Source organism: Helianthus annuus, chromosome 17 (genome assembly GCF_002127325.2).
Source record: "Helianthus annuus cultivar XRQ/B chromosome 17, HanXRQr2.0-SUNRISE, whole genome shotgun sequence".
In the NCBI taxonomy this organism is placed as follows: domain Eukaryota; kingdom Viridiplantae; phylum Streptophyta; class Magnoliopsida; order Asterales; family Asteraceae; genus Helianthus; species Helianthus annuus.
In genome coordinates this window covers 13,393,338-13,403,127 of record NC_035449.2, presented here as the reverse complement: position 1 = coordinate 13,403,127, position 9,790 = coordinate 13,393,338, and the positions used below count along the sequence as shown (strand labels likewise).

General features: G+C 32.2%; 1 long non-coding RNA gene across 5 annotated transcripts; it reads right to left on the bottom strand.

The window, feature by feature from the left end:
• Positions 1–1,459: 1,459 nt before the first annotated feature.
• Positions 1,460–5,195, bottom strand: LOC110922303. 5 transcript variants are annotated; one of them, XR_002583048.2, is made up of 7 exons: positions 5,064–5,195; positions 4,898–4,956; positions 4,408–4,536; positions 3,592–3,682; positions 3,387–3,462; positions 2,907–3,008; positions 1,460–2,094 (listed from the first exon to the last, which is right to left on the bottom strand). It is a non-coding gene; the product is annotated as an uncharacterized LOC110922303 (long non-coding RNA). The 5 variants fall into 5 exon arrangements; XR_002583047.2 differs by having other exon boundaries at positions 2,907–3,462; XR_004886225.1 differs by lacking the exon at positions 3,387–3,462 and having other exon boundaries at positions 2,907–3,386.
• Between the last annotated feature and the right edge of the window lie 4,595 nt (positions 5,196–9,790).

Genomic DNA, 9,790 nt, shown 5'->3' with positions numbered 1-9,790 from the left:
TAATACGTTATGATTGTACGATATAAATTCGATTTATGTTACGTTTTGATCCAAACGCAATGCAACTATAGGATATATTGAGTTCAATCGGATACGTCAAAACGTGCGTTTTCATATGGTTAACACATCACATAACGCTTGGACTAATCCTTTCGATATAAATTAATATAATTTAAATGATTTATTTATTTTATTAAACTAAAGTAGTTAAGGATAAAACCTATTTCAAAAATGTTTATAAGGGGTAAACAAAAATATTAGTCAATGTTTATTGGTTCTATACTTTTATTTTCGTGTTCAATTCTCAACTCAAATACGGTAATCACTATATTTACATGACATTTACAAGAACCATCACCGCAATCACCTCATCCATCGTATATTGAGTATATCCGTTAAATTTTTTTAAAGATATTACTACACAAAATTACATTTATGCAACTCGTGTAATACACGTGGTTTTTAAAAAATATAACTTTTTTATTATGTAGTATATAAATTAGATTTATTCAATCCATATAATACATAGGGTTTGTAAAGATATAACTTTTTATTGTTTGGTGTATAAAATTACATGTGGTCAACCCGTATAACACGAGGTTTTAAAAATGTAACTTTTTTCATTATTTAATATATAAAATTAAATTTACTCAACCCGTACAATACAGGGGGTTCTCAAAGATATAACTTTTTTATTATTTAATATATAAAATTACATTTATTCAACTCGTGTAATACACGGGGTTCTAACCATATATTCGAATACATTATCAAATTCCATACCATAAGATTTGTAAGTATAATAAAAAGAAAGTACAAAACCCAGTCATATTAACAGTAGCTATAGAGTATATATTAGTTCATAATTAGAAACTTTTAAATCATTTATCCAATTGTATCAAAAATTGGTTTTAAAACGGGCTCAATGAACTGCTAGTGCCCATAGCCTATATTGTAATTCCAACTTTTCAAACTTCTATATCTTACATATTCCTTCTTTTCAACTTTCAACCAACAATTTTTTCAAGCTATAAATTTTTAATGAGCACGTAAAGAGTAAAATGGCTTTATCTTTAAAAAAGAAACTTACATCTAGGGTAGAATTGCACACCAACAGTAAACCTTCCTATCTTGCTCACCAGGAGATATATATATTATATATAGGTTATTCCCCGTGAATATTCACGGGTTAAAACATCTAAATTACGTATACAACAAATGTAAAATAAAAAGACTACATGTTCCATATTTATGTTGGAGCATATAATGTTCCATTATTTATTTAATGTTCTATATTTGGAGCTAATGTGTATAGAAAATCATGAGCTTGAAAGAATGATGGTTGACTAAAATAATTTTTTTTATTAGCCTTGCACTGGGATATAACTGCTTTTATGGCGTCGGATTTGTACTATCTGACACTAATAATCTTGCTACTGGGCTAGATCTCAACAAAACGACAAACAAACCATAATCAAATGGCCTAATAAAACAAAATCGAATCAAATACAACCTTAATAACCAAGTACAAATGTTCAATTCCGATATAAACATAATACAATAATCTAGTAAACCTAACCGGAACTTTGAAGATTGAAAAATGTCTAGTCGCATACCTTTTTGAATAAAACTTGATCTGCTCTTCTTGGAGTCTAAACTGGATGAACAATTTAGGGCTGAATGTTCTATATAGATATGTTCTAGGTAGGTCAGTGGTGAAAGGATATCTATACTGACTTTGTAAAAATAAAGGTAACAATAATTAAGGCATCAGTTGTAAAAAACTGTCAGCTACAAAAGGCGCAAAAGCAATAAGTCGGCAAGTCAAAGAGCTTGGAATACACTCACATGATCGAAACTGTAGCACTATAGCATGAGTATAATCTTTGCTGTTAGGATAGAAATTTAACCCTGAAAGTTAAAATAACTAAAAAATAATTTGAACCTCTGGAACATCCAAAGTTGGCATAAGATACTTAATACAAGTGGGATAAAGACCGAAAGTCCATTGCTCTATACGCGCCTTTAGATCTGTGGGGTCCGGAAAATGTTCACTTTCCACATTTCTATACCATTCACATAATGAGTGATAACCTGGGAACAAAATGTACAGAAACGAATTATTTTTATTTATTTTTTATTTTTTGACACAGAAACATGACAGAAACCCAACATGTAATTTGCAGGTTTGAGTTTGGTCTGAACGGGTTCATGCCAATTTTAGGCTGAACCCGAGAACACGTTTAGCTAATTAAATAGGTAGTAATTGGTAGACCTGCCAGTTCGTAGGTTGACCAGTTAAAGTGAAACAGAATGTGTTTTATGTACGCTATATTGTGTAAGAATTTAGAAGATAAGAGACAGATGAGCATCTCATTTTGTAGTTTAAATGTAATTATTGTATATATGTTTATAATTTTTGTTGTAAAATTGTAATTTTAAAGTATTAACAATTAAAACAAAGAACAAATCTTGCCTGATGTTGCCAAAAGATTATGCCTAATGCAGGTTTCAACAGCAAGTTCCATCAACAACATGAGAACTAAAGCTGAAACCAAGTGGACTGAAACATGTAGAACTATAACTTTTTTTTTCTTGAAAACTTTGGAGGGTACAAATAATACTGCAGCCACCAACAGTATCAAAGCACCCACAAAAGATGCATATGATTCACCAACCATGTACATAAAAGTTTCCCAAATCGCGCTAAAAAAGTTTTTTATGTGACCAGAAAATGTATCATCTTGTAGGATATGATCTAGTTTGCACTGTTTAAAAATAAAGAAAATAATAATAATAATAATAATAATAATAATAATAATAATAATAATAATAATAATAATAATATTAATAATAATTAGAACTATTTTCTGAAAGAAAAAGAGGGAAATTCAAAAGGTACGTACCAGTGGGAACATTGAAAAGGTTAAGATGAAGTATATGAAACCACCAATAATATCGAACTGCCAGTTTTTCTTTCGGAACTTCAATATATTACCCAGAGCAATCTGCATACCACAAATTTACTTATGAATGGGTCAGTTCGGATTGTGATTATCTGTAACGGGTCAATGGGTCAAGTAAAAGGTTAACTAAAAAGAAATGAGTCGAAAGACCTACAAACTTACCTCAATCATCTTTCATAATTTAGATTATTACTGACTTTGTGTAGTTTTATTAACACATAATTGATTCACTGAGTGTGTATAAATAAATTTAAATAAATTATGGATTACCCAGTCTAACCCGACCCGTTTTGACATACACAAAAATTCACCCATTTTGCCAATTTACTTAGCATTGAAATTCCTCGAAGCATTTAGTACTGGACTAAAAAATATCATGAAGCTGAAATACCAACTAACTGTTTGAACCATCTGAAGTACCTGAAAGTTGGAGGGGTTCAATTGTTATCTGATTACATTTAGTACTCGACTAAAAATCGCATTTAAATGTTTGAATCTGATTACAAAACACCATAAAAATTAACTATGAAGAACAAAGAATAACAAACACTTTTTAATAGACTAAAATCAATGGAAACCAAAAATCAACATATACTATTTAAAAAAAAGGAAAAGAAATGCATACCTGTCAACTGAGCTGGCTCCAGATCAACTGGTCGCAACCCTAGCCGTAATTACTGGATGCGACGGCTGGGGCATTCCGTCCCAGTTTCCACCTGTAACGAAAAACCATACCAAGAACGATAGTAAGAATCAGATACTAATCAAAATTGTTCAAAATCCCCGTAACCAAGCAACCAAGATCAATCAAACATAAAAAACGGAAACATAAATAAAAAACAAAAGGAGTCTAACCAATTAACAAAAATATTAAAATACAATAGATAAACACCGAAAGATGAGAAAAATTGTATCTTGATGTAAAATAGGTACATTGATGTCTGCAAGTAGAGAAGAATTATAACAAAACATTAGTTTGAGATTAAACACAAACCAAAGTAGACTCATTCACAATAAAGAGGATTACTTTTATCTTTCAGCCTTATACACCCCAATCTATCCTCTTCTTTTGACTTGTTCTGCTTTTCTTTCATTAAATTTTATTTTGTTTCTTTTATTATTATTATCATTATTATCAATTGCTCAAAATCACATATATGGGTGCACAAAACTGACAGATCCTTTGCCGGAAAATTGAAGTTCACGTTTACCTTAAATCTCAAATATATTTATTATTAGTAAAACAAATTTTGATGAAACTTTATCCCTAAAGTAACTTCGATCTCCATAAACATTTGAATTAATAATGAAGATGAATATCGCAAAATCAAACAATCAAAAAATGGGAATACAAAACATATATTGTAAAAAGTTAGAAACTTTTAGACAAAAGGTTCCATGTCAACCCAAATATAATCTGTTTGACTTGTATCAAAATTACCCATTTTAAGGCTAATGCAAAATTGCACATCACCCTTATTTGTTGATGAAGCCATCCAAACACATCTAACTGCAATAGTTGCTTTTAAATATTCCATATTTCTCGTGGCGACCAACTCTTCAGTGGTACCTGAGCAAGTCAACATCATATCATCATCATTTTCCACAGTATTTTATCCAGACATATAAAACTATGCAGTTTTCACTTTAAACCCTTAAAACATATACTAAATTGGCCAAATGGTTACCTCATAAAATCCCACTTAATCATAAATTCCTAATTGTGACAATTTTTGTTTCACCTGTTTTAGATAAGTTGTATTGTATCGTTTTTAACCATTTTCCCCAAATCGTTTTATGTCAAAAACCCTAGAAATCGATTTATGCCAGAAACCCTAGAAATCGATCAATTGATTTATGCCAGAAACCCTAGAAATCGATCAGTAACAAAAAAAAAAAAACTGTGAGATAAACAAAAGACCTCGACATACCTGGCTGTGCTTGGAATTGGGCTGAAAAACAACAATCTTGATTGATAGGTAACAGAGATCTGGATAACAGGGAAGCAGTGAGAACAGAGGCCAAGTGAAATCAAATTAGGGTTAAGAGGAAGAAGGAAATCTGATAAATAGAAAGACTTAGATCGAGTTCTAGTACCTTAGATCGAGTGTATGATTGTCGATAGGTGAGATTTTGTGGAACTGAGGAGGGATCTTGGCGGTGGCGATAGGAGGCAGAGAGAGCTGCAACTATGTTTCTTTAGGGTTGTGAAAGAAGAATGAGAAAAAATGAAATATAAAGGATCCATTATCTGTCATGCTTGACCCATATTCCGACCTGAATTATTCCGGATCCCGCGTCCAAAAAAAAGTGGACGGGATTTTCCCGCCAAAAAGCAAAATTTAAAGGCCTCCTAGCTTGACACATCAGCAAAAATTAACACATTTATTATATATAATAGATAATAGATTGTTACTTGTTACTATTACAATTGTAATAGTAGTGTAGTGTATTGATGTTGACATCTTTAATCTAATTAATGGCTACATAGACATGCACTTCACAGAACTTGTCATACAGATGAAACATTGTGGGTTAAATCTGACCCGAATGACTGAATTTGATACCATATCTTTTCGGTATTAATTTTTTTGTTCAAATAAACTTAAACAAATGACTAAAAAAACTTTGTTCATAATTTATTTACAACCCTAATAAAATTAAAATCAAACTAACAAGAAAATCAGGAAAAAAAACTATCCATATCCATGCAATGTTCATATTTTTTTAAAAGAAATGGCACCGACTATCCTTATCCACACGTAAACAAGAAGAAACTATTCACTAAGGTGTTGTTTGTTTTTTCTGAGGTAAACGTCTGCAGTCTGCAGTCTGCAGACCGCATCTGCAGACATCTACTGCTGAAGAGGTGGAGCAAATCTCTGCAGTCTGCAAGAAGAAGACTGTTTGTTTTTTAACTTCTGCAAGCTTAATTTCAAACAAACAACACCTAATTTCAAACAAACAACACCTTAATTTCAAACAAAGAGCACCTAATTTCAAACAAAGAGCACCTAATTTCAAACAAACAGTACCTCAATTTCAAACAAACAACACCATAATTTCAAACAAACAGCACCTATACAAAAATTAACTATACAAATCAACAAGAACACGGACCTTAAGCTGGAGAAGATGGAGGTGTCGGCTATGGAGAATCGACGGAAGGTGGGGTCGCCGGAGGAAGAGAATCGACGGAAGGTGGGGTCGCCGGAGGAAGAGAATCGACGGAAGAGGGAGATCGCCAGAGGAAGAGAATCGACGGAAGGTCGGGTCGACGGAGATGTGGGGTGGCGGAGGAGGTGGAGGTGTCGGCTGGCTAGAGAAGATGGAGGTGTCGCTGTGGAAAAGAATGATACTAGGGTTTTTGAGATGTGTTTTGAAAGAGCAGAGGCTTAGAAGAGATTTGAAGATGTAATGTCAGGTGTGCGAGGAAGAGGTTTAGAAGAGGTTTTTTATGAAATCACTTCCAAAAAATAAACACGTTGCAGACTCAAACGTATGCGTGTGGTCTGCGTGGGGCACACATAAGAGGTTTGAAAGTGCTTTTCACAAAAAACAAACACCCCCTAAATATCCAAGTGATATCTAACATGCACACGTAAACAAAGAGAAACAGGACACTAAATTTCCTAAGTGAGATCTAGAATTTGGTCAAAATAATTGCAAAAAAAATAAAAAATGAGATAAATACCTTCAATATCAATATCTAATCTTCTAACATAAAAAATAAAAGACTCCAAATTGCAAAAATAAAAGACTCCAAATAATGACACATGTCATTTTCTCCTTCAACTTATTAAATATTAATAATATTATTAGTATATTTAATAAGGAAAAAAGGTATTGAACTAATTTAAAATCTTATCGTCTTACTATATTTAATAAGTTAATATTAAATTAGAATTAATTTAAGTATTAATAATATTGAAAACTAAACTATATATTCTATATATTAACACGTTAACAATAAAAATAACATTATTAGCATATATCTAATATCTAATAAATTATTAATATCTCTTGAATTAATATGAATATCTTATATCTGATTGTTTTTACTTTCAACGTTGGTCCCCCGTACTTTTCATCTTTCGCAAGTTTTCTTTTACATTTCATTCTAAATTTTGTGAGTTTACACGTCGCAACATGCCATTGAGATTAAACACAAAAGGCTAGTGTTTAATTCACTCAATGTTGGCTCTGATACCAACCTGTCACACCCCGATATTTCCACGTATTACCGGTGGGCCCGGTGAGGAGTACCGTGACGTAATTGATATCATCATAGTCAAATAACACAATTTAATGCACAGCGGAAGCAAAAGATAAATTTATTACAATCCGATAAAGAGTAATATCAAGTATTACAAAAACGGTTGTAAAAGATCCACCGGCGGATCGAAATTAAAATGAAACACTGTTCAACAGACTTTAGACATCTAGAACTTGCAAGATTCCCTATTAACGCCCTAAGCTCCCAGCCAATTACGTACAGTACCTGTCACTTAACCTTTTTGAAAAATGCGTCAGTTTACACTGGTAAATACAATTAACTAACTCTTTTGAAAATGATTAAGAAAATTGATTTGGAATGCACAAGGCACAAAAATTCTTTTATAACTTGGGACAATTATATTAATAACAATCTTGTATCAGATTTACATGTTTGTCCAACATTTAGGGCCGGTGATTAAACAAACCGATCAAGATTAATCGACACACCACAAATATACTCTCACAAGAAGACACCCTTACGAGTGAGTATATCTTTTACATATGCAACAGGAGGTGTTATGCCTATATCTTGTGCTTAAGTTGTGGTCATTCACTTTTTAAATGAGCCAAGGATATCCAGGACACGGTCATTAACCCCTAATGATATTTGTTATCAAGCAATACTGATTAAAACGGGATTATGCAATTTAATCATCTCCGATTAAAAGGTTTCTACACCCGACCAAGCGGTATTTTTATAATACCATATCCCAATCCCGTATAAGGGAAAATAAGTTAAAAGTATTTACCTGAGCTTAAAATGCAATTTATACTCAGCCGTATATTCTAATCAGCAAGCACAAGTACTTCTACTGGGGCTCTCAATCTGGAACGAAGGTTTTATTAACCTATTAGATTCCTAACGGGTCTTATTTAAGTTGAAACTTAGACCGGTTAGTTTTAAGGAAAGGTTTACGGTTCAAAACGCAAGATTAAGCTCAGACCGGATTAGAATGTGATTTAGACCTGACAAGTTTGGAGACTTGTATAATATGGGTAAAACAAATACATGCTGGATTTTGAAGTGAAAATGATAAGGTTTGACCCGTTTCAGTTAATTTATGCAAACTAGTTACATAAACCCTACTGAACACGAAAAATGCATAACGGGTAACCAAAAGAGTCATATACAGGTTTCACAAGTTAATATGCCTTAAATATGTTGTGATATCAGTAGGATATCTTCCATTATGCCCAAAACGAATTTAAATTCAAATTATGCCCCGTAGAGGTATTTTGGTCATTTTAAAACTTATAAAAGAGATTAAATATTAATCTGGGATCCAGGTCTGATATAATCAGTAAAAATACTTAATTTAATAAGTTATATCAGTAGGGTATTGCTTATATGTGAAATTTATTAATTATAACCAAACTATGCACCGAAGGGGCATTTTGGTAATTTCACATAAGCTTTAAAGGTCAAAATTGGAATTCTGAGTTTAAAACTTTTGCTTACTGTTTAATTATGAAAATTTACTTTAAACATCAGTAGGTATCAAACCTTATATGTTAAAAATAGTTTTAACTTATACTATGCGTTAAAAACGCGTAAAAAGGCGATTTTAGGCGATTTCCGGGTTTTATAAGAAAAGCTGATATTTTTAACATTCCAGAAAGCTTAAAATGTTTTATTTATCATATAAAATCAGTAGCAAAAAGTTTGGTATCAAAATGTTATGCAAAACTCATTTTATAGGCCAAAAGGGCAAAATCGACAATTACCGAATCAAAGCTATAACCCTATGTTATGCTCAGCCTAAAAATAAATAAAAATCTTCAAAAATCCCAAAATATTATTTTACATCAGTAGGTAAAAAGTTTGGTATCAAAAATTGGGTTTAGATAGGCTTTATGCTAATTACGCCGTTTAATTGATAAAAAGCTTTCTAATTACGCTATTGAGCATAACTCCTAATCTAGACCTCAAACTGATGTGAAAATTTAAGGACATGTTTATAATTCAGTAACCAAGGTTATTTTCTTTTCATATTTTCAAAATTCTTGTTTTAAGGTCAAAAGGGCATAACGGTCAACATTTAGGCATATAACGAAAACATGCAATGAACTAGGATTTCTAAGGATCCAAGTTGTATAACCTCAGAGGGTTATACTAACCTATAACATGGTCCTAAAGGAATCCTAAGGCATGTCTAAACTAAGCTAAATCGGGTCAGAACTGAAAGTCAAAGCAAAAGTCTATTTTTGCGACTTTCGGTTCCGAACCGAGCCTATACTCAAAATCGTCGGGTTGAACATGCTTAAACATGTTCTTATATTAATTACCAAGTTATTTCAGTGTTAAAACATGTTCCATAACTTCAGTATTATTAGTTATGAATTTATTTGAAAAAAAAACGGACTCGTTTGACTTTTTATTAAGAAGTTTGACCCGACAATTGACTGAGTAAACGTGGTAATTAGGAGGTGCCCTTTTGAGGATTTAACACCTACCTAATTACGGTCATGTAGCCATGTTCGTTGCGAACAATCGCTCAACCGTTTAAAAGTGAAAGCGTTTATCGAAAACGCTTGACTTTTCGGCT